General features: G+C 36.3%; 1 long non-coding RNA gene across 3 annotated transcripts in view; it reads left to right on the top strand.

The window, feature by feature from the left end:
- LOC119601382 overlaps positions 1–26,918 on the top strand; it is a 40,473-nt gene extending 13,555 nt beyond the window's left edge. For all 3 annotated transcript variants that reach the window (XR_005231223.1, XR_005231222.1, XR_005231221.1), the window contains 2 exons: positions 26,664–26,789; positions 26,843–26,918. This is a non-coding gene — a long non-coding RNA (uncharacterized LOC119601382). The remainder of the gene's footprint in view (positions 1–26,663; positions 26,790–26,842) is intronic.
- The last annotated feature ends 474 nt before the right edge of the window (positions 26,919–27,392 follow it).

Below are 27,392 nucleotides of genomic sequence, written 5' to 3'. Positions count from 1 at the left end.
ACGGATTCCTACTGGTATTTGCTCTAATGTTCCGCTTGACCAAGACATTCTATCTGAGATCAGCGTTTCAAAGTTTCCGACATATTCTGTGTCTGGTATACGGTCACGCATGTCCGATGATTGTGTATAACCTTCCAATGTGTCCAGTATACATTGATGACGTGTCCTATAACCGCTTTTGGCCAGTACGCCTAAAGTAAAGAGCCGTTCGGCTGTAAGCGCCGCCTCATATCTTAAATATGTTTCTATGGGTGGAATATCTAGCAACGTTTCCAGAGCTTTGGTTGAAGTAGTACACATGGCACCACTTATACACAATCAGCATGTCCGCTGAACTCACTGTAGTAGTTTGATATTGCACTTTTTGTCTAAAGCAGTCCACCAGATTATTGAAGTATAAGCTAGAATTGGTCTAATTACGCTTTTACAAAGCCAATTTCTCATAGTAGGACTAAGACGACATTTCATGCCTATAGTTCTCCTACATATCGCCCAGCACCGATATGCCTTGTTGATCCTATCCTCTATATGGTGTCTCCATTTTAATTTCCGGTCGAGGATTACATCTAAGTACTTAACTTTGTCTGTCACTGGTATCTTCTTGCCCAGGAAGCAAGGTTCAGTATACGTAGACATTTTTGTCTTTCTTGTGAGTCCAGCTCAAGGCCGTATTCAGAGTCCCCTCAGCTCTTCTACACAAGTAATTTGGATCCTTTCCCTTTAAAAGTATTACGACATCGTCTGCATAGCAGACAGGTCTAAGTCCTTTCTCAGTTAGGGTCCTTAGGAGGCTATTAATCATGGTAACCCAGAGTAAAGGTGACAAAATGCCACCCTGTGGTATACCGCGAAATACCTTTTTCCTGATAGTTATATCGTACATCTCGCAGCTTATCCATCTGTTCCTTAGCATGTGGTTGATCCAGTTACGGAGCACCCGGTCAACATAAAACTGGTCTAGGGATTGTATAAGGGTATCAGTGTGCACGTTATTGAAGGCGCCTTCGATGTCAATGCATACCGCCAGTGTATACAGTTATCTATCAAAGGATGCACCTATGTAGTGGACAACTTCGATTAAAGCGGTTTCCACCGATCGTCCCTTTACATAAGCATGCTGCTTAAATTTTAGGTCTTTGTCGGGTATACTGCTTTTCACCATACTATCAACTATCTGTTCCAAGGTTTTAAGTAGGAATGACGTAAGACTCATCGGTCGATAAGACTTAGGTGTCCTGGTTTAGGTATAAATATTACCCTTTCATCCTGCCATTTTATAGGAGTATATGTGAATTTCAAGCATGCAGTGAATATCTGAGACAGATGTACGGAAACCAGTCCCGCCTCCATCTGTAAGAGTGCCGGGAAAATGCCATCCGGCCCTGCAGCTTTATAGGGAGCGAAGTTCTTGATTGCCCCTTTAACCATATCAGATGTAATTACAATTTCCGTGTTAAACTCTCCTTCCTCCAATATCGGTTCATCTATGTTATTCGATATACCGGGTGGAAAATGAGAGTCAATTAGGAGTTTCATTGTCTCCTCCATATCCTCCAGCCTCCTGCCCGTATCATCGACCATAGATTCTGGTTGGACATGAGTTTTGGATAGGATTTTTTTTTATCTTCGATACGTCATTTACGCTGTCTACCTGTTCACAGAAAAGTTTCCAGGAGTCTCGTTTGGCTTTACGAATAATTTTCTTATATTCACCAAGTTTACTACCAAACTCATCCCAGTATACTGCGGTCTTTTTACGCCGTGCTCGGTTAAATAGTTTGCGAAGAGTCTTACCAAGGTTCCGGATCTCCCCGGTTACCCAGGGTTTCTCCTGGACAGATCTCCGCTCTCGCAGAGGGCAGCTGTCCTCGAACGATTCAACCAAGGCACTTGTGAGCATTTCTACTTTGGCGTCTATGTCCTCTTTATTTCGACATTGAAAAGTGTTCTGACATAAACGAACCGAACATTGTCCAATTAGTTATAGACTTATTCCGAAACTTTATCGGCTTTGGTGGCGGCCGTAGTATTTTGAATCTTATGTACCGATGGTCCGATGGTCCGAAACTCTCCAATCCTGAATTTCGTTTATAAGCTCTTCTGAACATATAGTTATATCTAATACTTCTTCTCTGATTCTATTGACGAAGGTAGCTTTATTACCTAAGTTCGATGTGATCAAGTCTTTAGTATTAAGGAAATCCATAAGGGCTTGTCCCCTGCGATTGGTGTTTGTACTATCCCAAGCTACATGGTGGGAGTTGGCATCACAACCTATTACAATTTTCTTATTTTGCCTTTGTGCCTCTTCGACCAGTTTCATCAGCTCCGACGTTGGTGGTAGTGTCGGAGAATCGAAAGGCAGGTAAACAGATGCAAGGTATATGTTGCCACGACCTTGCTTCAGTACCGTTGCATCCGATGTGGATAATCCGGTTGAGAGGAGAAAACATAAATTCTTGTGACATAAGATACATGTTATCGGTCGAGACCCTGTATCAGCGTAGAAAAGTTGGAAATTTACGTGATTTAATCCAGAAACCTTGTTGCGAATCGTCCAAGGTTCCTGGATTAAAGCTATATGTATCTTACCTGTGTTAATTTTAGCCATCAGAGCGTTGGTAGCTGTCTAGCTCCGATGGATGTTTATTTGGATAACCTCAATCATTGTCATCCATTTAAACTGTCTTCCAGCGAGTTAGTGATCACATCTACGCTCGTTGGATTTGACTCCTCCGGGTAACCTGAAGTGGCTATTGATGCAGTGGGTACCATTGATGGCACTGCGGTGTCCTTATCAGGCATAGGAAGAGCAGTCTTTTCAATCGACACTTTCCCAATTTTGGACAGCACTGCTGTTCTGTCTTCTGGCGAGTGAGGGATTTCCTCCTCGCTTTTAGGATTTGACTCCTCAAAATTACCAGTACTTGCTAATGATGCTTTGGGTACCGTCTTAGGTGTTTTGGTGTCCTTATCGGGGCCGGTTTTGACATCCCTTTCAATCGGCACCTCCCCAATTTTGAAAAGGGCGGCTGCACCTTCTTTTGGCGAGTTAGTGGTATCTTCCTCGCTTTTAGGATTTGACACCTTAACGTTATCAGTAGTTGCTACTGATGCTGTGGTCTTAGGTATTTTAGTGTCCTTTTCGAGGCTTGTTGTAACAGCCCTTCCAATCGGCACCTTCCCAATTTTGAATATGACAGCTTTAGAGGCGAAGTAAGCCCTACCTTTATTCTTGGCAAGACTAGCCATAGATTTCTGGTCGATACCTATTACAAATAAATTTCCCTCAGGTTCTTCTTTCCTGTAAAAGACGTCCCATTTTTCCACGGCCAGCTCAGCATTTTGACCACCAAGATTTTCCAGTATACGTTCATTAGCCAGTTTACTGCCCCATCCTTTTATGTAGATAGTGGACTATAAGAGCACCGGAAGCTCGCTCTTCTTTGCCAGTCCCAACTTGCGCCGTCCCAGGGAGGAGGGATACTTTCTACCAAGTTCTTTAGGGTGCTCACACATTGGTGAGATGCCAACCTCATCAACATCACGCCCATTCTGAACTCGCAGCTCACGCTCTCTATTGGTTGTTGGCCCTTTGAAGCGATTGCGTGGTCCACTATCTTATTGTTCACCAGATCTTCTACCTTACTCTGTTGGTCTATTAGAATTTTGCCTGTCGGATTACCGGCATCGTAAACTGCATAACAGAGATCGTCCCGGTGTCTCCTTTTGGCAACTTTGGCGTAAGATGGCGGCTCTTTTCCTTTTCCACTGTCAAGCCTACCTTTCCTCGCTTTTCGGGGTTTCTTTTGAGATACCCTTACCTTCGATGTTGATTTCGCCGACGTGATCGTCTTCGGAATATCTATCTTGGCGTTGTCATCCTTACTCTCAGGATTCTGACTTGAGGTTCCTTTGAGTGAAGTATGGCTTGGCTTCGACTGTGTATTAGAAGACGGGGAGCTCTTTTTCTTCTTAGGTTTATTCTCAGTTGTCAACTCTTCGGGAGACCTGATCCTCTTTGCCTCAGATCTTCTGAGAGAGTCCGATTTTTCCTTTGGAGTGTCGTTGGATTGACTATCTATGATTTCCTGAAGCATCTTTTTCAGCTTCCTCCTCTGTGCTCCAGATAGTCTTTTCTTAGTAATAGGTAGTTTAGCTATGCTATCACTCACCTGTTTCACCATTTGCCTTACTTTATCCTTTTTGGGATTTGCTATAATGGTGTTGTTATTATCTTCTGATGATTCAGAGTCGGAACCCTCACCTATATTTAAAGGCTGAGGTAGCTTAGAGCTCTCTCCGAGTACATCCTTCTCTTTCACCCCTATGTTTTTGCTAATGGTATGCTGTACACTTGACGCATTGTCCGCCACGGAGGCCAAGGTACCCACCTCCGTAGTATTATTTTGCTGACGATTGCAGGATGACGACGACACGTGACTCGCGAGTGGATCAACACTTGCCGCCGGTACTGGGTTATTTAGACCCTGCACCGTAACTTTCATCTTTTTATTTTATTTTCCATGTTGTTTTTTTCCAGTTTTTGGTCCGCGGGGAATTTAATATTCCCAGGTGGTGGACAATCTGCCCTCCCTCAGCTTGATTCAAACTAATACTGGGGGAGGACAGATGGTCCATCACCACCCCCTATCCGCCACCCGGGGACGCGCTCGGTAGGAAAAACGGGAAAACTCCCCCGAGCGTAAGAAACTTACGAATGTCTAATTTCAGCGCTGTACTCTTAATTTTAAGCCAGTAGTGAGCGTTAAAGTGTGGGGACAATATATGAGGGGTAGGGTCATTTAGGGGCCGATCCTCATAAAATGTTATTTATTTTCCACTTGTATGGGGGCTATGCGAAAACGTTGACCGATATTCCCCATTTTCAATACCAACAAACCTTACCTATGAGAAATATTTGTGGGAAATTTCAACTCTCTAGCTCTCTCCGTCCCACAGTGGGGCAGAATCGAAATTTTTTGGAAAAAAATCTGGTATTTCTAAACGGCTGATCCGATCGGGATAAAATTTGGCGTGAGCATAGCCAAGGAGTATTCGAGTTTAAGTTTTGAAGATGAAACCTGCAAATGCCCCATGGACGGCGCTGTGGCGGCTCAAAGTAGGGTACCTACGACATGTAAAATTTTTAAACTCGTGCCAACATGCTTGGACATACTACTAATCTCTTATAATATCCGAGTTATAGGCATTTAAAAATTTAGTGATACAAAATTTACCATACCTTGGTCCGCCTTTTTTGAATACCGGGCGTAATTTTGGACCAAATGGACTCAATTTTTTTCTTTCCAATAATATACAAAAAATTTCAGATCAATATCATTTACAGATCCAAAAATATACGTTTTTTAATTTAAAAATTCAAAAAATTTTAGATTTTTGCCGTTTTTTTGCCAAAAATGTGTCTTAACTCTTTTATTAATAAAATAAAATTTTCTTTAAGAATATATAACAATTTTATAGTTTTCTAAAAGGTATCTTTACGCAGAACGCTTTGGCGTAAAAAACTTGTCCTATTTTTTGAAAATGTTGCCACTGCGTCCTTCCGAATATGACCTATTTTTTATCAAAACTTCAACTTTGGGCGACATGTTCTAAAATCCCAAAGCTTGGATCAGAAAACTGAAAGCAGTTTTGGAAACCTCAATATGTTTTCTATTTACTCCAAAAGTATTTTCCCAGCCCTGAAAGAAATGTGGACCCTATGGGCAAAAATGTAAAAAATCCCATTTTTGGGATTTTCATTCCCATTTTCGGGAATTGCGGGATGCCCTTTGACCTTTTCAATTTTTTTTTGCATTTTCTTATTTGAAATGACAAATTTAACAAGCGTTGAAAATTTCATTGAGTTTTGTTCATAAATAATGATTTGTCATATATTACATATTTGTTTAATTTCTAAAACTATGATGTATATCAAAATTTTTAATAGGGTCGCAGATAGCTACAGCAATTTAGTCCATATTTATCCCTTAATATCTTTTTTTAGTTAGATATGGAAATTCTCGATTCTTTACAAAAATTTTCAAGCCAATATCTCAATTACATTCAAAAATATGTTCATTTAAACCTGTATCCTTTAATTTCATATTTTTCATATTTTAGTATTAAATATGACAGAACATATTTAAATCTTATATTTACCTATTTTCTATTTGTTTTCTTATCCTTATAATTGAAAGGTCCTATTATGCTTAAATTTTCAGAAATTTATAACAATTTTTACCTACATTTTTTCGTTCTGTTTCGTTTATGATCATGTAGGTAAAAATATACAGGTAATGATAATTTCGATTCATACACTAATAAGAAATATCAATGACTGAATTACAGGTTATAGTAATATAGTCCTAAATGTTAATAGGTAGACAATTCGTAATTTTTACTTTGGAATACCTGTATCGGAAATGACAAGAATTGGTATATAAGTGTAGTGATGGTCATGGATTATTATTTTTTAAACTGATATTTATAATACTTTATTATTTGTTAATTTTGTTTGATCTAGTAATGTTTGGAAATTCAATTTAAAAAAAGATTCATTTTTTAATTGTAATTGGATTAAAAATTTTATAAAATAAAGAAGCATTTTGCTATACAAAATAAAATAAATAAATATAAAAATAATAACTAAAATTGGCGATCCTGCCAGGAGATTTGTAAAACAACATATTTATGTTATAAATCTGTAATCTTCGATTACACTAAATTAAAATTGCCTCGATGATGATTATAATTATAAAAATAAGAATTTACAACTATTTTACTTAATTAAAATACCAGTGGCCTCTGAGAAAATTGAAACAAACGAGAAAAACTGCAAAACTTCTTAAACTTAATTTGGCGCAAACAATAATCATTATCACATATTTAGAATTATCACAGATTGTGAGAATCTAAAGGAAAACAACAAATGGAAACAAATAGAAGTCAAGATTCAAGATTGTATTGAAATTTCAAGATACTAATTACACGATCGAGAATCTCCACAAATTACGATAAGTCCTTCCAATTTATATATAATTATTAATTTCAATATAAAACATACATATAGATATAAGTTCTTACTCTTATTTTCACACTTTTTGGAACTTTAACATCATAACAATTTAGTTACAAGATTTTTTTTTGTGATTATCTACACAATTTTTTTTAAATTATTATTGTAAACCTCATTACGATTACCAATATGATTCGGTCCCCGGTTATTTCTCCAACTCGTTCTAATAATATAAATCCGCAAGTTTCCGGTAATAGTACTAATAGTTCATCTTTAAATGTTACATCTAATAATTTAAATAGCAATGCACAATTAGAAATTTGCGCTACTTCATTGAAATTACCTCCCTTTTGGGTCGATCACCCAGAAGCGTGGTTCATTCATGTTGAAACTCAATTTAATACTAAGGGTATAACTAGGGATAATACAAAATATGAACACCTTATTGTATCGCTTCCTCAAGATGTAATAGTATCAGTTATTGATGTTATTCAGAAAATGAAAATCGTTATTTAAACCTTAAAACAAAACTTCTTGAACGTCACTCTCTTAGTGAACAAAGGAAGCTCGATAAGTTATTATCAGATTCCGAAATAGGTGATCGTAAACCTTCGGAATTTTACAGATCTTTGATTCAATTAGCCGGGAATAATATAAATTCTGATTTTGTTAAAAGTTTATGGTTGCGAAAATTACCAAGAAATCTTAATATTGCGTTGGTAGGGTCTAATGTTGTCAATATTGAGGATTTGCTTAAATTAGCTGATAATATTTGGGAAGTTACAAATAAGGTAGAATTGTGTACCCTGGAACCCAAAGATTCGGTACAAAGTAATTGCAGGTTAGATAAAACAGTAGATAATTTGGTTAAAATTACATCAGCGATGCTAGATAAATTTACCCAACTATCTATGGAAATAGCCGACGTTAAACAATCTTTTCAAAATAGTCGTTCAAGGACACCATTTAGAAATAGGAGTCGTTCTAGGGGACGTTCATTGAATCGTAAATGGCTTTGTCGTTATCATTATCGGTTCGGTAGCAAAGCTAGAAGATGTGAACAACCATGTTCATATGAAACATCACAACAGGAAAACTAAATTGTCCTATTATCCTGACGGCTGATAATAGACACAATAATTCTACACGCCGTCTTTTTGTATATGATTCGGAAAATAAATTAAATTATTTAATAGATAGCGGCGCTGAAGTATCAGTAATTCCATTGTCTAAGTTTAGGATGTTTAAACGGTCATCAGATGTAATTTTAACGGCTGCAAATGGCAGTAGCATTAAAACATACGGTAAGAAATTACTAAAGGTGAATTTAGGTTTGAGAAGAGAGTTTCCTTTTATTTTCACGATAGCAAATATTTCCAAACCGATAATAGGAGCTGATTTTCTTTCGAAATTTGGTCTACTAATTGATCTTAAAAGGAAAACATTAATCGACCCTTTAACAAAAATATCCATTAACGCAATAGAATCATTTAGTAATATTTCTCTTCCAAAAATTTTTACAGTTGACAATAAATATACAGATCTATTAAAGGAGTTTAGTTCGATTACAGGATCCCCAGACTATAACAAAGAGGTTAAACATAACACAGTTCATAGAATTGAAACTAACAGTACACTTCCATTTTCGAAACCACGACGATTAGATGCAATTAAGTATAAAATTGCGAAAAATGCATTTGATTTTTTAGTGTCTTCGGGTATATGCCGCCCATCAAAATCACATGCATCATCTCCATTACATCTAGTTCCAAAAAAGGAACCAAATGATTGGCGTCCTTGTGGCGATTACCGCAGGTTAAATTGTGTCACTGTGCCTGACAGGTATCCAATTCCACATATACACGACCTTGGTATAGATTTAAGGGATAAATATATATTTTCTAAATTAGATTTGGTCCGTGCCTACCACCAAATTCCAGTAGCAGAATGTGATATTCATAAAACGGCTATTACAACTCCTTTTGGCTTATTTGAATTTGTTAGAATGCCTTTTGGATTAAGGAATGCCGCACAAACATTCCAAAGATTTATTAATGAAGTTTTTCAAGGTCTAGACTTCGTTTTTGTATATTTGGATGATGTTTTAGTTGCTAGTAAAGATGAGGAAGAACATGTTGACCACCTTCGTGTTGTTTTTGAAAGACTAAGTAAATACGGATTAAACATTAAAATATCAAAATGTGTTTTTGGAGTGCCAAATATTGACTTTTTGGGTTACAATATTTCACACGATGGGATAAGACCATCAGACGAAAAAGTGAAGGCAATTCGTGAATATGATAGACCAAAATCAGTAAAACAATTACAAAAGTTCGTGGGAATGGTCAATTACTATCACAGGTATATACCGAAAATAGCAGAATTACTAAGTCCTATACATAAAATGTTGAATGATGCAATTAAGGAAAAAGCTAAACTATTGACATGGTCAGAAGAGGCAAACGGTTCATTCACAAAGGTTAAGGATAGTTTTGCTAAAAATGTAATGTTGAATTTTTTTAATCCCGATGCTAATTTATCTTTGACTGTAGATGCTTCAAACATAGCTATCGGGGGAGTCTTACAACAACAAATAGGCAATAAAATTGAACCTATAGCATTTTATTCGAGGAAACTCACGCCTTCCGAAGTGAAATATAGTTCATTTGATAAGGAGTTATTAGCAATATTTTTGAACATAAAGCATTTTAGACATTTTTTGGAAGGGAGACCTTTTGTTGTTTATACAGACCACAAACCGCTTACTCAAGTTTTAAACTCACGTGTTGAACGTAGTCCACGACAGACACGTCATCTTGAATTTATTGCACAATTTACAGATGACATTAGGTACATTAAAGGAGCTTCAAATATTATTGCGGACACCTTATCAAGAACTCCAGAGATAGATTCTTTTGATAGTGACATATTAAACATAACCGAACTATATAATGAACAAACTAAAGACGTAGGTTTAAAAAAACTTATCGAAAACAGTCCATATAACTTAAGGAATGTTTATATACATACACATAAAGTTTCTATATGGTGCGAGGAGTCTAATGGGAAAATTAGACCATATATACCTTTGGAAATGAGAAAACGTATTTTCAATAAACTGCACAATATTTCACATCCAGGAACTAGAGCTTCAAGGCGATTAATTGTTTCGCGATATTTTTGGCCATCAATGAATAAGAATATAAATGAATGGGTCACTAATTGCTTGCATTGTCAAAAAGCTAAAATTTTTAAACATACAAAATCGGAAGTTAAAAAGATTGATATCCCTATAGGACGATTTGAACATATTCATATCGATATTGTAGGTCCGTTACCAGTATCAAATGGATACCGTTATATTCTTACAATAGTAGATAGAACTACGCGATGGGCAGAGGCTTATCCACTTAGGAATATAACTGCTAAATCTATATGCAAAATTTTTTTAAATGAATACATTTCTAGATTTGGAGTTCCCTTGCGTATTACAAGTGATCAGGGCACACAATTCACTTCCTTTATATTTAAGGAACTTTCAAAACTGTTAGGTATTGACAATATTGTGACTACTGCATATCATCCTCAGGCCAATGGGCTAGTTGAACGATTTCATCGTCAATTAACGCGTCAATGCATACCGCCAGTGTATACAGTTTGCTATCAAAGGATGCACCTATGTAGTGGACAACTTCGATTAAAGCGGTTTCCACCGATCGTCCCTTTACATAAGCATGCTGCTTAAATTTTAGGTCTTTGTCGGGTATACTGCTTTTCACCATACTATCAACTATCTGTTCCAAGGTTTTAAGTAGGAATGACGTAAGACTCATCGGTCGATAAGACTTAGGTGTCCTGGTTTAGGTATAAATATTACCCTTTCATCCTGCCATTTTATAGGAGTATATGTGAATTTCAAGCATGCAGTGAATATCTGAGACAGATGTACGGAAACCAGTCCCGCCTCCATCTGTAAGAGTGCCGGGAAAATGCCATCCGGCCCTGCAGCTTTATAGGGAGCGAAGTTCTTGATTGCCCCTTTAACCATATCAGATGTAATTACAATTTCCGTGTTAGACTCTCCTTCCCCCAATATCGGTTCATCTATGTTATTCGATATACCGGGTGGAAAATGAGAGTCAATTAGGAGTTTCATTGTCTCCTCCATATCCTCCAGCCTCCTGCCCGTATCATCGACCATAGATTCTGGTTGGACATGAGTTTTGGATAGGATTTTTTTTTATCTTCGATACGTCATTTACGCTGTCTACCTGTTCACAGAAAAGTTTCCAGGAGTCTCGTTTGGCTTTACGAATAATTTTCTTATATTCACCAAGTTTACTACCAAACTCATCCCAGTATACTGCGGTCTTTTTACGCCGTGCTCGGTTAAATAGTTTGCGAAGAGTCTTACCAAGGTTCCGGATCTCCCCGGTTACCCAGGGTTTCTCCTGGGCAGATCTCCGCTCTCGCAGAGGGCAGCTGTCCTCGAACGATTCAACCAAGGCACTTGTGAGCATTTCTACTTTGGCGTCTATGTCCTCTTTATTTCGACATTGAAAAGTGTTCTGACATAAACGAACCGAACATTGTCCAATTAGTTATAGACTTATTCCGAAACTTTATCGGCTTTGGTGGCGGCCGTAGTATTTTGAATCTTATGTACCGATGGTCCGAAACTCTCCAATCCTGAATTTCGTTTATAAGCTCTTCTGAACATATAGTTATATCTAATACTTCTTCTCTGATTCTATTGACGAAGGTAGCTTTATTACCTAAGTTCGATGTGATCAAGTCTTTAGTATTAAGGAAATCCATAAGGGCTTGTCCCCTGCGATTGGTGTTTGTACTATCCCAAGCTACATGGTGGGAGTTGGCATCACAACCTATTACAATTTTCTTATTTTGCCTTTGTGCCTCTTCGACCAGTTTCATCAGCTCCGACGTTGGTGGTAGTGTCGGAGAATCGAAAGGCAGGTAAACAGATGCAAGGTATATGTTGCCACGACCTTGCTTCAGTACCGTTGCATCCGATGTGGATAATCCGGTTGAGAGGAGAAAATATAAATTCTTGTGACATAAGATACATGTTATCGGTCGAGACCCTGTATCAGCGTAGAAAAGTTGGAAATTTACGTGATTTAATCCAGAAACCTTGTTGCGAATCGTCCAAGGTTCCTGGATTAAAGCTATATGTATCTTACCTGTGTTAATTTTAGCCATCAGAGCGTTGGTAGCTGTCTAGCTCCGATGGATGTTTATTTGGATAACCTCAATCATTGTCATCCATTTAAACTGTCTTCCAGCGAGTTAGTGATCACATCTACGCTCGTTGGATTTGACTCCTCCGGGTAACCTGAAGTGGCTATTGATGCAGTGGGTACCATTGATGGCACTGCGGTGTCCTTATCAGGCATAGGAAGAGCAGTCTTTTCAATCGACACTTTCCCAATTTTGGACAGCACTGCTGTTCTGTCTTCTGGCGAGTGAGGGATTTCCTCCTCGCTTTTAGGATTTGACTCCTCAAAATTACCAGTACTTGCTAATGATGCTTTGGGTACCGTCTTAGGTGTTTTGGTGTCCTTATCGGGGCCGGTTTTGACATCCCTTTCAATCGGCACCTCCCCAATTTTGAAAAGGGCGGCTGCACCTTCTTTTGGCGAGTTAGTGGTATCTTCCTCGCTTTTAGGATTTGACACCTTAACGTTATCAGTAGTTGCTACTGATGCTGTGGTCTTAGGTATTTTAGTGTCCTTTTCGAGGCTTGTTGTAACAGCCCTTCCAATCGGCACCTTCCCAATTTTGAATATGACAGCTTTAGAGGCGAAGTAAGCCCTACCTTTATTCTTGGCAAGACTAGCCATAGATTTCTGGTCGATACCTATTACAAATAAATTTCCCTCAGGTTCTTCTTTCCTGTAAAAGACGTCCCATTTTTCCACGGCCAGCTCAGCATTTTGACCACCAAGATTTTCCAGTATACGTTCATTAGCCAGTTTACTGCCCCATCCTTTTATGTAGATAGTGGACTATAAGAGCACCGGAAGCTCGCTCTTCTTTGCCAGTCCCAACTTAGCGCCGTCCCAGGGAGGAGGGATACTTTCTACCAAGTTCTTTAGGGTGCTCACACATTGGTGAGATGCCAACCTCATCAACATCACGCCCATTCTGAACTCGCAGCTCACGCTCTCTATTGGTTGTTGGCCCTTTGAAGCGATTGCGTGGTCCACTATCTTATTGTTCACCAGATCTTCTACCTTACTCTGTTGGTCTATTAGAATTTTGCCTGTCGGATTACCGGCATCGTAAACTGCATAACAGAGATCGTCCCGGTGTCTCCTTTTGGCAACTTTGGCGTAAGATGGCGGCTCTTTTCCTTTTCCACTGTCAAGCCTACCTTTCCTCGCTTTTCGGGGTTTCTTTTGAGATACCCTTACCTTCGATGTTGATTTCGCCGACGTGATCGTCTTCGGAATATCTATCTTGGCGTTGTCATCCTTACTCTCAGGATTCTGACTTGAGGTTCCTTTGAGTGAAGTATGGCTTGGCTTCGACTGTGTATTAGAAGACGGGGAGCTCTTTTTCTTCTTAGGTTTATTCTCAGTTGTCAACTCTTCGGGAGACCTGATCCTCTTTGCCTCAGATCTTCTGAGAGAGTCCGATTTTTCCTTTGGAGTGTCGTTGGATTGACTATCTATGATTTCCTGAAGCATCTTTTTCAGCTTCCTCCTCTGTGCTCCAGATAGTCTTTTCTTAGTAATAGGTAGTTTAGCTATGCTATCACTCACCTGTTTCACCATTTGCCTTACTTTATCCTTTTTGGGATTTGCTAAAATGGTGTTGTTATTATCTTCTGATGATTCAGAGTCGGAACCCTCACCTATATTTAAAGGCTGAGGTAGCTTAGAGCTCTCTCCGAGTACATCCTTCTCTTTCACCCCGATGTTTTTGCTAATGGTATGCTGTGCACTTGACGCATTGTCCGCCACGGAGGCCAAGGTACCCACCTCCGTAGTATTATTTTGCTGACGATTGCAGGATGACGACGACACGTGACTCGCGAGTGGATCAACACTTGCCGCCGGTACTGGGTTATTTAGACCCTGCACCGTAACTTTCATCTTTTTATTTTATTTTCCATGTTGTTTTTTTCCAGTTTTTGGTCCGCGGGGAATTTAATATTCCCAGGTGGTGGACAATCTGCCCTCCCTCAGCTTGATTCAAACTAATACTGGGGGAGGACAGATGGTCCATCACCACCCCCTATCCGCCACCCGGGGACGCGCTCGGTAGGAAAAACGGGAAAACTCCCCCGAGCGTAAGAAACTTACGAATGTCTAATTTCAGCGCTGTACTCTTAATTTTAAGCCAGTAGTGAGCGTTAAAGTGTGGGGACAATATATGAGGGGTAGGGTCATTTAGGGGCCGATCCTCATAAAATGTTATTTATTTTCCACTTGTATGGGGGCTATGCGAAAACGTTGACCGATATTCCCCATTTTCAATACCAACAAACCTTACCTATGAGAAATATTTGTGGGAAATTTCAACTCTCTAGCTCTCTCCGTCCCACAGTGGGGCAGAATCGAAATTTTTTGGAAATAAATCTGGTATTTCTAAACGGCTGATCCGATCGGGATAAAATTTGGCGTGAGCATAGCCAAGGAGTATTCGAGTTTAAGTTTTGAAGATGAAACCTGCAAATGCCCCATGGACGGCGCTGTGGCGGCTCAAAGTAGGGTACCTACGACATGTAAAATTTTTAAACTCGTGCCAACATGCTTGGACATACTACTAATCTCTTATAATATCCGAGTTATAGGCATTTAAAAATTTAGTGATACAAAATTTACCATACCTTGGTCCGCCTTTTTTTGAATACCGGGCGTAATTTTGGACCAAATGGACTCAATTTTTTTCTTTCCAATAATATACAAAAAATTTCAGATCAATATCATTTACAGATCCAAAAATATACGTTTTTTAATTTAAAAATTCAAAAAATTTTAGATTTTTGCCGTTTTTTTGCCAAAAATGTGTCTTAACTCTTTTATTAATAAAATAAAATTTTCTTTAAGAATATATAACAATTTTATAGTTTTCTAAAAGGTATCTTTACGCAGAACGCTTTGGCGTAAAAAACTTGTCCTATTTTTTGAAAATGTTGCCACTGCGTCCTTCCGAATATGACCTATTTTTTATCAAAACTTCAACTTTGGCGACATGTTCTAAAATCCCAAAGCTTGGATCAGAAAACTGAAAGCAGTTTTGGAAACCTCAATATGTTTTCTATTTACTCCAAAAGTATTTTCCCAGCCCTGAAAGAAATGTGGACCCTATGGGCAAAAATGTAAAAAATCCCATTTTTGGGATTTTCATTCCCATTTTCGGGAATTGCGGGATGCCCTTTGACCTTTTCAATTTTTTTTTGCATTTTCTTATTTGAAATGACAAATTTAACAAGCGTTGAAAATTTCATTGAGTTTTGTTCATAAATAATGATTTGTCATATATTACATATTTGTTTAATTTCTAAAACTATGATGTATATCAAAATTTTTAATAGGGTCGCAGATAGCTACAGCAATTTAGTCCATATTTATCCCTTAATATCTTTTTTTAGTTAGATATGGAAATTCTCGATTCTTTACAAAAATTTTCAAGCCAATATCTCAATTACATTCAAAAATATGTTCATTTAAACCTGTATCCTTTAATTTCATATTTTTCATATTTTAGTATTAAATATGACAGAACATATTTAAATCTTATATTTACCTATTTTCTATTTGTTTGCTTATCCTTATAATTGAAAGGTCCTATTATGCTTAAATTTTCAGAAATTTATAACAATTTTTTACCTACATTTTTTCGTTCTGTTTCGTTTATGATCATGTAGGTAAAAATATACAGGTAATGATAATTTCGATTCATACACTAATAAGAAATATCAATGACTGAATTACAGGTTATAGTAATATAGTCCTAAATGTTATAGGTAGACAATTCGTAATTTTTACTTTGGAATACCTGTATCGGAAATGACAAGAATTGGTATATAAGTGTAGTGATGGTCATGGATTATTATTTTTTAAACTGATATTTATAATACTTTATTATTTGTTAATTTTGTTTGATCTAGTAATGTTTGGAAATTCAATTTAAAAAAAGATTCATTTTTTAATTGTAATTGGATTAAAAATTTTATAAAATAAAGAAGCATTTTGCTATACAAAATAAAATAAATAAATATAAAAATAATAACTAAAATTGGCGATCCTGCCAGGAGATTTGTAAAACAACATATTTATGTTATAAATCTGTAATCTTCGATTACACTAAATTAAAATTGCCTCGATGATGATTATAATTATAAAAATAAGAATTTACAACTATTTTACTTAATTAAAATACCAGTGGCCTCTGAGAAAATTGAAACAAACGAGAAAAACTGCAAAACTTCTTAAACTTAATTTGGCGCAAACAATAATCATTATTACATATTTAGAATTATCACAGATTGTGAGAATCTAAAGGAAAACAACAAATGGAAACAAATAGAAGTCAAGATTCAAGATTGTATTGAAATTTCAAGATACTAATTACACGATCGAGAATCTCCACAAATTACGATAAGTCTTTCCAATTTATATATAATTATTAATTTCAATATAAAACATACATATAGATATAAGTTCTTACTCTTATTTTCACACTTTTTGGAACTTTAACATCATAACAATTTAGTTACAAGATTTTTTTTTGTGATTATCTACACAATTTTTTTTAAATTATTATTGTAAACCTCATTACGATTACCAATATGATTCGGTCCCCGGTTATTTCTCCAACTCGTTCTAATAATATAAATCCGCAAGTTTCCGGTAATAGTACTAATAGTTCATCTTTAAATGTTACATCTAATAATTTAAATAGCAATGCACAATTAGAAATTTGCGCTACTTCATTGAAATTACCTCCCTTTTGGGTCGATCACCCAGAAGCGTGGTTCATTCATGTTGAAACTCAATTTAATACTAAGGGTATAACTAGGGATAATACAAAATATGAACACCTTATTGTATCGCTTCCTCAAGATGTAATAGTATCAGTTATTGATGTTATTCAGAATCCACCGGATGAAAATCGTTATTTAAACCTTAAAACAAAACTTCTTGAACGTCACTCTCTTAGTGAACAAAGGAAGCTCGATAAGTTATTATCAGATTCCGAAATAGGTGATCGTAAACCTTCGGAATTTTACAGATCTTTGATTCAATTAGCCGGGAATAATATAAATTCTGATTTTGTTAAAAGTTTATGGTTGCGAAAATTACCAAGAAATCTTAATATTGCGTTGGTAGGGTCTAATGTTGTCAATATTGAGGATTTGCTTAAATTAGCTGATAATATTTGGGAAGTTACAAATAAGGTAGAATTGTGTACCCTGGAACCCAAAGATTCGGTACAAAGTAATTGCAGGTTAGATAAAACAGTAGATAATTTGGTTAAAATTACATCAGCGATGCTAGATAAATTTACCCAACTATCTATGGAAATAGCCGACGTTAAACAATCTTTTCAAAATAGTCGTTCAAGGACACCATTTAGAAATAGGAGTCGTTCTAGGGGACGTTCATTGAATCGTAAATGGCTTTGTCGTTATCATTATCGGTTCGGTAGCAAAGCTAGAAGATGTGAACAACCATGTTCATATGAAACATCACAACAGGAAAACTAAATTGTCCTATTATCCTGACGGCTGATAATAGACACAATAATTCTACACGCCGTCTTTTTGTATATGATTCGGAAAATAAATTAAATTATTTAATAGATAGCGGCGCTGAAGTGTCAGTACTTCCATTGTCTAAGTTTAGGATGTTTAAACGGTCATCAGATGTAATTTTAACGGCTGCAAATGGCAGTAGCATTAAAACATACGGTAAGAAATTACTAAAGGTGAATTTAGGTTTGAGAAGAGAGTTTCCTTTTATTTTCACGATAGCAAATATTTCCAAACCGATAATAGGAGCTGATTTTCTTTCGAAATTTGGTCTACTAATTGATCTTAAAAGGAAAACATTAATCGACCCTTTAACAAAAATATCCATTAACGCAATAGAATCATTTAGTAATATTTCTCTTCCAAAAATTTTTACAGTTGACAATAAATATACAGATCTATTAAAGGAGTTTAGTTCGATTACAGGATCCCCAGACTATAACAAAGAGGTTAAACATAACACAGTTCATAGAATTGAAACTAACAGTACACTTCCATTTTCGAAACCACGACGATTAGATGCAATTAAGTATAAAATTGCGAAAAATGAATTTGATTTTTTAGTGTCTTCGGGTATATGCCGCCCATCAAAATCACATGCATCATCTCCATTACATCTAGTTCCAAAAAAGGAACCAAATGATTGGCGTCCTTGTGGCGATTACCGCAGGTTAAATTGTGTCACTGTGCCTGACAGGTATCCAATTCCACATATACACGACCTTGGTATAGATTTAAGGGATAAATATATATTTTCTAAATTAGATTTGGTCCGTGCCTACCACCAAATTCCAGTAGCAGAATGTGATATTCATAAAACGGCTATTACAACTCCTTTTGGCTTATTTGAATTTGTTAGAATGCCTTTTGGATTAAGGAATGCCGCACAAACATTCCAAAGATTTATTAATGAAGTTTTTCAAGGTCTAGACTTCGTTTTTGTATATTTGGATGATGTTTTAGTTGCTAGTAAAGATGAGGAAGAACATGTTGACCACCTTCGTGTTGTTTTTGAAAGACTAAGTAAATACGGATTAAACATTAAAATATCAAAATGTGTTTTTGGAGTGCCAAATATTGACTTTTTGGGTTACAATATTTCACACGATGGGATAAGACCATCAGACGAAAAAGTGAAGGCAATTCGTGAATATGATAGACCAAAATCAGTAAAACAATTACAAAAGTTCGTGGGAATGGTCAATTACTATCACAGGTATATACCGAAAATAGCAGAATTACTAAGTCCTATACATAAAATGTTGAATGATGCAATTAAGGAAAAAGCTAAACTATTGACATGGTCAGAAGAGGCAAACGGTTCATTCACAAAGGTTAAGGATAGTTTTGCTAAAAATGTAATGTTGAATTTTTTTAATCCCGATGCTAATTTATCTTTGACTGTAGATGCTTCAAACATAGCTATCGGGGGAGTCTTACAACAACAAATAGGCAATAAAATTTAACCTATAGCATTTTATTCGAGGAAACTCACGCCTTCCGAAGTGAAATATAGTTCATTTGATAAGGAGTTATTAGCAATATTTTTGAACATAAAGCATTTTAGACATTTTTTGGAAGGGAGACCTTTTGTTGTTTATACAGACCACAAACCGCTTACTCAAGTTTTAAACTCACGTGTTGAACGTAGTCCACGACAGACACGTCATCTTGAATTTATTGCACAATTTACAGATGACATTAGGTACATTAAAGGAGCTTCAAATATTATTGCGGACACCTTATCAAGAACTCCAGAGATAGATTCTTTTGATAGTGACATATTAAACATAACCGAACTATATAATGAACAAACTAAAGACGTAGGTTTAAAAAAACTTATCGAAAACAGTCCATATAACTTAAGGAATGTTTATATACATACACATAAAGTTTCTATATGGTGCGAGGAGTCTAATGGGAAAATTAGACCATATATACCTTTGGAAATGAGAAAACGTATTTTCAATAAACTGCACAATATTTCACATCCAGGAACTAGAGCTTCAAGGCGATTAATTGTTTCGTGATATTTTTGGCCATCAATGAATAAGAATATAAATGAATGGGTCACTAATTGCTTGCATTGTCAAAAAGCTAAAATTTTTAAACATACAAAATCGGAAGTTAAAAAGATTGATATCCCTAAAGGACGATTTGAACATATTCATATCGATATTGTAGGTCCGTTACCAGTATCAAATGGATACCGTTATATTCTTACAATAGTAGATAGAACTACGCGATGGGCAGAGGCTTATCCACTTAGGAATATAACTGCTAAATCTATATGCAAAATTTTTTTAAATGAATACATTTCTAGATTTGGAGTTCCCTTGCGTATTACAAGTGATCAGGGCACACGATTCACTTCCTTTATATTTAAGGAACTTTCAAAACTGTTAGGCATTGACAATATTGTGACTACTGCATATCATCCTCAGGCCAATGGGCTAGTTGAACGATTTCATCGTCAATTAAAAGCGTCAATTTTAGCACGCGGAAATGTGATTAATTGGTCTGAGGAACTTCCTTTGGTTTTATTAGGGTTACGTTCAGTAGTTAAAGAAGATTTAAAAGCGTCACCGGCGGAAATGGTTTACGGACAATGTTTACGATTACCTGGCGAGATGGTTGTGAATTCCACGAAAGAATTTGATAATTCTGAATTTTTAAGAAAAATCAGGAATCATTTTAATAATTTTCGTTCCAATATTTTACATCATAAAAATTCATTTAAAGTTTTTATACCAAAACATCTTGAAAATTGCCAATATGTATTTGTTCGCGAAAATGTAGGAAAACCAGGTTTATGTTGCCCATATGTAGGACCATTTGAAGTGGTAAAAAAAAATCCGAAATATTTTAAACTTCAAATGAACAATAAAACGAAGAGTGTTTCAATTGATAGAATAAAACCCGCATTTTTAGAAGATGAATCATTAAATACTACAACTGGAAATAAGAAAACGGTTACCTTTAATTTAAATAATATTACTTTTTCGAAAGGGGGGGGGGGTAATGTAGTGATGGTCATGGATTATTATTTTTTAAACTGATATTTATAATACTTTATTATTTGTTAATTTTGTTTGATCTAGTAATGTTTGGAAATTCAATTTAAAAAAAGATTCATTTTTTAGTTGTAATTGGATTAAAAATTTTATAAAATAAAGAAGCATTTTGCTATACAAAATAAAATAAATAAATATAAAAATAAAAATAATAACTAAATAAGTAAACTTCTCAGATTTTAAGTACCACATTTATTAAATTTTTGAATTTTTAAATTAAAAAACGTATATTTTTGGATCTGTAAATGATATTGATCTGAAATTTTTTGTATATTATTGGAAATTTTGTTGTCTAATTAACAAAATTACGCCCGGTATTCAAAAAAGGCGGACCAAGGTATGGTAAATTTTGTATCACTAAATTTTTAAATGCCTATAACTCGGATATTATAAGAGATAAGTAGTATGTCCAAGCATGTTTTTTCAAGATCTCGTCGAGCGCTTTCAGAAAATATTAAAATTGTATTTGTTTTGGGTGAAAAACAAAAAAATTGCACGAGTTTAAAAATTTTACATGTCGTAGGTACCCTACTTTGAGCCGCCACAGCGCCGTTCCTGGGGCATCTGCAGGGTTCATCTTCAAAACTTAAACTCGAATACTCCTTGGCTACGCTCACGCCAATTTTATCCCGATCGGATCAGCCGTTTAGAAATGCCAGATTTATTTCCAAAAAATTTCGATTCTGCCCCACTGTGCGTCCGTGCTTTCAACAGACAGACAGACATGGCTAAATCGTTTTAATGCCAGATTCATATTTTAAGTAGCAATCCTTCATTTCGATTTATAAAATTTTTTGTTGGCCTGTGTTATTAAAAAATCAGTATAAATTAAACTTTTTATACAGCAGTTTTCATATGTTCCTCGAATATTCTGCCTAAAATCTAGGAATCATAGTGTATAAGAAAAATTCGATAAAATCACTCTGAAATATTTGTTAAAAAAATAAAACAAATCAGAATGAGACCACAAATAGAACTAATTATACCCTACACCATCAAAGTGGGGAGGGTATTATACGTTTGTGCTGATGTTTGTAACGCACAAAATATTAGTCCTACACCTTAAAGTATACCGATCGACTCAGTATCACTTTCTGATTCGATTAAGCCATCTTCGTCCGTCTGTCCGGCTGGCTGTCCATGTAAACCTTGTACGCAAGGTACAGGCCGCAATTTTCAAGATAATTTGATGAAATTTGCACCAAGCATGGTCTTTAGCACTGGGACGAAGCCTATTGAAAATGGTTGAAGTCGGTCCATTATTTCACCTAGCCCCCATACAACCGTACCTCCCGATTTGGGCTTTTAAGTTCATAATTATGTTAAATATTGTAGTATCTCTACAAAAATCGGCAAAACTTAGTTCTATATACGTCTTAATAATACTACCGATTTCCGTAATTATCGGACTTTATTTGACCCTAGCCCCCATACACAGTCCCCTTCAGAAAATTACTTAAATGTCCAAAATTAACTTATAAACAAAAATATCACGATGAAATTCAGCATAAATAAATGTTATATAAATATAAAAATATTCACAAAATTTTATCGGACTTGGTCCACATTTGCCTCTAGCCCCCATATAAAGCCTCTTTCAGAAAATTAGTTTTTCATCCATAAATTGTTTAAATGTATCGGAACAAGGTAATATTGAAGATATATGCTTTATTATGAAAAATAAATCACATTTAATATTTATAACTGGTGTAGGGTATAATATGGTCGGTCACGCCCGACTATGATTTCTTACTTGATTTTTCTCCTGATTGTTAAATATTAGTGTGTTCTGATAGAACAGATACACAATCACTTTATGTGAGAATAAATTCAATTTTCCAGCTTTATAAGTTAAAAGTCATGGGTCCAAAAAGTCAATCTTCATTTGTCACTTAAAATAATAATTTTTTTAGACCATTAACTTTAAAAATCAACTTTTTTTATTTTTAACTTTTAAACTTTTTTGATTACAATAAAATTAAGGACAATAGACCTGTTAAAAGCGGGATTTGTAGCAAAAAGCGGGATTTGTTATTAAAAAGGCGGGATTGAAATCTAAGTCGGGATCAACCTTTAAAAAGCGGGATAATCCCGCTTTTGGCGGGATGTCTGGTCACGTTAGCTATTACCAATAGGTCTGACAATTCGGCATTTTAAATATTTCTTGGCTAGTTTAGCATTAAAATTATTTTTGAAATCGCTTTGCTGAAAGTTGCGGCGATAAACCTCTTGACCTGGTGCAAACTTGACTTGACGGCAACGGGTATTGTATGTCTTCTCGTTTTTCAAATAAGTTTTGTGCAGATTCTCACGAATTTTGTGCCGTACTAAGTTCATTTTTATGGGTTTTGGTACTATATCGATTTCCGGATCATGAAGACATTGTAGTTTCTTAGCAAGCTTATATACACTTCCGTGCGAAATCATATTCATACCGAACAGTGCGAAGTACGGCGTAACTCCAATAGACGTTTGGACTGACGACCGCAGCGAAAACTCAATTTCGGACAGGTACTTATCCCACTCAGTGTGGTCCTCCTGCAGGTAGGAACGAATTGCGGACAGGATGGACTGGTTAACCCGTTCCGAAGCGTCGGCTTGTGACCAGTGTGTGGCAGTTTTTACATGCTTTACGCCAAAATTCGTTACTATATCCTGAAACTCTTTACTAATTTATCGGACAAAATCGTCTCAGGTGTACGAAATTTGTGGAACACTTCGGATATTAGAAACTTGATGACGTTTTTCGTGTTAGCTTTCGGCATAGCAAAAACGGAATCTACAACGGAACGGTCGTTCCCATTTGTGGTCTTAGGATCGAATTCGCGGGTGGTATCTCGCGACAGGTTTGGCAATTGGCCACAAATGATCGGACCTGAACATTCTGGTTGGGTCAGTAGAAAAATTCCCTTAACCGGTAACCGAATAGTTCTTCTGTGCGCTGGTCAATTTATGAGAGAAGAAAGCTACTGGATGTTCGCCGTCGTTTTCATCCTTCTGGAACAGAACTGCTCCCAAACCTATGTCTCATGCATCGCATTGGACATAAAAGTGCCTGTTGAAATCGGGATGCATAAGCACTGGTGCTGTTGTGAGGGCGGATTTTAGCTTGTCGAAGGCTTCCTTAGCTTCGTCCGGAAAGTTGAAACCTTTTCCTTTCTTAAGTGTGTTAGAAATAGTTGTTGATATGAAAGCGTAGTCGGGGATGAAGCGCCTATACCAACCCGTAGCTCCCATGAAGCTTCGGACCTGTTTGGCGGTTTTTGGGTAGGTATATTTTAAAATCGTATCTATCTTATCTGGGTGAGGCTTTAACTTCCCTCCTCCTACTATATACCCTATGTACTTCAACTCTTTGAAGCAAAATTTTGACTTCCCTACGTTGATGGTCAGACCCGTCGAATCCAGACAAAGCGCTACCCGATCCAGCAACTCCAGGTGAGTTTCAAAGTCTGGAGATACGATCTCCAGACAAAGTGATCCTCTCAGCACGAGAGGATAGTCTGACTAATACCTCTCTTGGTAAAGCACGGAAATTTTGCTACAACGACCTCTAACGACGCATTTTGCTCAGGAGTATGAATATGGGTTTTGGTTACATCCTTCGTCTCCTCAGACTCCGGACACAAATTAACCCCATTAGTAGTAATGCTACATAGACTAGGAAACAGACCAAAACTTTTCATAAAAAAATCTACCCCTAAAAATAGACTCCGAGTGTTGGTACCAAATATAAGGTAACTTCATTAGAATGATTATAAAATTTTATGACCGTTTTTACCCTTCCAACAATTTTATGTGGACTGCCATCGGCCGTTTTAACGTAGGACAGAAACTTTTTGACTGGTAGACCCGTACTCTCCACTAACACCATACAACCTTTACCCAGACAGGAAACGGTAGCTCCACTGTCCAATAGACCATCAACCTCATGCCCATATATAGGAATTTTCAAATAAATTCTGGCATCTTTACCTTCATACAAACTTGTTGACGTTATTTCATGCTTTATACTTTTTCTAATCTTGTACCGCTGCCTAGCTTTCTTTATCTTGTTAGAGACCTGCCCGAAAATTCTTAACTTTGCTTCATTATATTCATGTATTCTCTGATGTAGTGGTTTAATTACGTGAACTTGTGGCTTTTCAGCTTCAGGAGTCAAACGTACTGAATTAATTAGAATTTGGGAAGGTCTGAACGGTGTATCATCCGGGATTAGGCTTAGTTTGAACGAGTCTCCCCCGTTTGGAACTCGCTCCCCTTCAGGTTTCCCTGGCATTTAGGGCACTTAGGCGTGACTACATCATCCCTAACACATCTAAAACAAAATATACGTCTATTAGGTGAAGGACAATCCACGAAACTATGGCCTGGCTGCTTACAATTCCAGCAAATATACCGGCTACTAGTGGCTAAGGCGTCGATTTCGAGGATTGGTATAGGGACTTCATCTCCAACCTGGAGTTCATGGAATCGAGCTGGAACGGGTTGTCTAGACTGGAAAGTCTGTCTTTGACTGTTGATTAAATTTTCGGCTCTTTTCGCCTGTTAACAGAACTCATTGAGACTAGAAGTGGTCACGGAAAATAGTAGATGTGACAATGACGGCTTTAGATTACTTTTCATAATCTCCACTAGGTCTCGTTCAGAATAGGGATTTCGCTGTTGATTTCTTAGCTTCATTACACCATTGTAAAAACTCTCAAAACTCGTTCTACAAAGAAACTTAAAATCTCAATCCAAAAGGACCAAAGATAAATCTTGAAATCTTTCTAAACCAAATCTAATTAAAATCTAACATCGGCGGTGTATTTCAGGAAAGTAAAGTTTGCAGGTAATGTAAAAAAGTATTATTGTTCGTAGATATGTTTCTAATTGTTTATTTTCTATTTTGGTTTCAGGAGATGCAGACAAGGAAAAAGTAAAATGGATAAACATTTAGTAGTTCTTTTCCACAGAAAATTTTTAAAGGTGCAACTAGAAGATGGTTTGATAACCTAGAACCTCTAGGACTACCCTTACTACTTCACTGCGGACAAAACGCATGTTTTTAAAACAAATACTCTATGGACTATTGCTAAAGAGGGTGCTGGCCTTAGCTATTCTTTCTTCACAACTTGAGCTTTCTCAGATTTGCTATGGAAAGCTATTCTGAGAGCCTCAAATTGTTTGGAAAGGATCGTTTTTTGAAGAATCTATAATTCTGCATGACCATATTGTTCATACAACAAGTCGCAACGTGAACTAGACTAGGGTTGTCCTGCTGTTCGGGACTTACGTAGATATGCACAATATTGACCATGCACAATTATAGCTTCCCATCTATTGAAATGGAGAAAAGTAAAAACTAAATTTACTATTTCGTCCGACGACGTCGCTACAATTAGGGAAGTCCCAAAATTTACCCTGCAAACTTTCCTTTCCCTACTTACCGCCGGTTATATTATATTTAGCCGATCATTTTAATTGATTAAGACTTTTAAAGAATTCATTTAAATATTATAAACGTTAGATTTTATTATCGTAATTATTCCAAGTAAACTTTAACAATATTAGATTTAGATTAAAAATTTAGTTTAGTTTTAATTTTAAGTTCAGCTTTAGGCTTTACAATTTAGCTTTAGGTTTAAATTTAGATTTAGCTTTAGGTTTAAATTTAGCTTTAGTTTTAGATTTAGGTTTAGGTTTAAAAATTTAAAATTTAGATTTAGCTTTAGTTTTAGGTTTAGGTTTAAATTTAGGTTTAAATTTATGCTCTCAAATTTATGTTTACGTTTCAAAGGTTCATAATTTCGCTTTGGCAAATGCTTTTCTGCGGCAACTAGCTGGTTTACATAAGGCAATTATAGAGCGGGAAGAGGCGGATGAGGCTTTCCTGTCCGTATTAGTGTCCGTTCGGGTAAATCGGGTAAGTAAACAAAATATATTTGTTTTCACCTTATTCCTTTTATTTATTTTCAGGGAAACTACCTTTATAATATTACAGGAAACCTAGGACTCAAACACCTTAAACTACTATAATTCTAGGCCAGAGCTCTACCTTAATGTTCGCGTGGTTTGAATGAGAATTTGACGCGGGATGGTGGCGGTCAAGCAATACGAGGTAAGGATTCCTCAAGAATAAAGTTATCTTGTCCTAGCTAATAATTTTTTTTATAAAGAAAAGGAATTTTGTACGTCCGTCTTGTCGTCTAGGTAAAAACTTACAAAAGGTCGGAAAACCAAAAAAAAAAACCAAAGCACCCCAGGCTTGGTGGTGCTGGAAAACAGCTTCTCCCTCGTTGGATGGAGTCGGTGTTGCAGTGGCTTAGCAGGTTGGTTTATGGTTTTTTATAAAAATGTTCTTTGTTTTTGAGTTTAAATTTTAAAATTTAATATAATTGACAATAAAGAAAATAAATATTTAATTTAGGGTCCTTAGGAGGCTATTAATCATGGTAACCCAGAGTAAAGGTGACAAAATGCCACCCTGTGGTATACCGCGAAATACCTTTTTCCTGATAGTTATATC

Source organism: Lucilia sericata, unplaced genomic scaffold (genome assembly GCF_015586225.1).
Source record: "Lucilia sericata isolate MDLA Ls3-8-SP2 unplaced genomic scaffold, ASM1558622v1 Contig000160F_arrow, whole genome shotgun sequence".
Lineage (NCBI taxonomy): Eukaryota > Metazoa > Arthropoda > Insecta > Diptera > Calliphoridae > Lucilia > Lucilia sericata.
This window is presented reverse-complemented; position numbering and strand designations above follow the sequence as displayed.